Source organism: Sinocyclocheilus anshuiensis, unplaced genomic scaffold, assembly GCF_001515605.1.
Source record: "Sinocyclocheilus anshuiensis isolate Anshui unplaced genomic scaffold, SAMN03320099.WGS_v1.1 scaffold1477, whole genome shotgun sequence".
Classification (NCBI taxonomy): Eukaryota; Metazoa; Chordata; class Actinopteri; order Cypriniformes; family Cyprinidae; genus Sinocyclocheilus; species Sinocyclocheilus anshuiensis.
Window position 1 is genome coordinate 451,447 of NW_015547710.1, and position 1,174 is coordinate 452,620.

The window sequence follows — 1,174 nt, forward strand, 5'->3', positions numbered from 1 at the left end:
TCGCTTTCACAACGAAACACACAGCATCTTCACGACATGGCGGCAGCAACAATACTACAGCGAGAATAAAAGTTATGCCTTCTTTCTTTGCGTGAACATTTGGGCGGCATTATGCAAATCTTCCCACATAGTGAGGTAGATATGTGGGGGCATGTTAGAACGAGCCGTTTTAAGTAGGCGTGGTTAACTCAACTTTTATAAAGAATATCCATTTGGATTTGAGACTTTAGTCTTTGGAACTTTACAGATCTTCTTTATGCACCAAGAGCTTGTAACACTCCAAAGAAAAAGGAAAAATTGAAATCGCATCATATGACCCCTTTAAAACAAACTATATGTGAAAACACCCTTAAATTGACATTTTTACAAAGTGCACTTTAAGAAACAGTCATGAAAGTGTATTCTCATTATGTAGCTACACCTAAGTGACCTTTTATTTAATTAATATTAATTATAAGCACTTTTTTATAGGCCCTAATATTGGAAGTACACTACAAGTGCACATTTATTATGCACTGGGACCCATGTCCTAGTTTCAACACATACAAAGTGACAAAGAAACAGCCCCTGCCTGTGAGCCTTTTCTTTGCCTTTTTTTTTTTCCTTGTGTCAAGACTTGTTACATCAGTCATGACATGAGGCAAAACTGGGAGAACAAGAACAAATGTAAACACTATCAACAAAAACCTTTGTAATAATGAAACTACACTTTAAAATAAAAGTAATGCATAACCCCAGGGCTGTACGTTAACTTTTTTTTCACATAGCACTGGTGCTACAGAGGTTGAAAGTTTTGTAGCACAGGCCAAAAAGTTGTAGCACAAGTATAAAACGTCTGTTATCATGTCTGAAAACAAACACAAGTAATGGAGTTCATCACTTAAACAGGCACTGATGTTCCATACAGAGCACAAAAAATACAAACCATCACAAAAATTGTTTTAGACAAAGTTTTCTTAATTTGCTAAAAATGGAAGAGTGCAGAAACATAAAAAAAAAAATATTTGTCATTATTTTATCTTTGTTATTACAAAATAAGAACAAAGATATACATTACAAATACACATAATATACAAATAAAACAAACAGTGCTTTATTTTTCAGGTACAGTATTTAGCAGTAACATTCAAGAAATTGAATGAACACATATTAAAATAAAACACTATATACACTA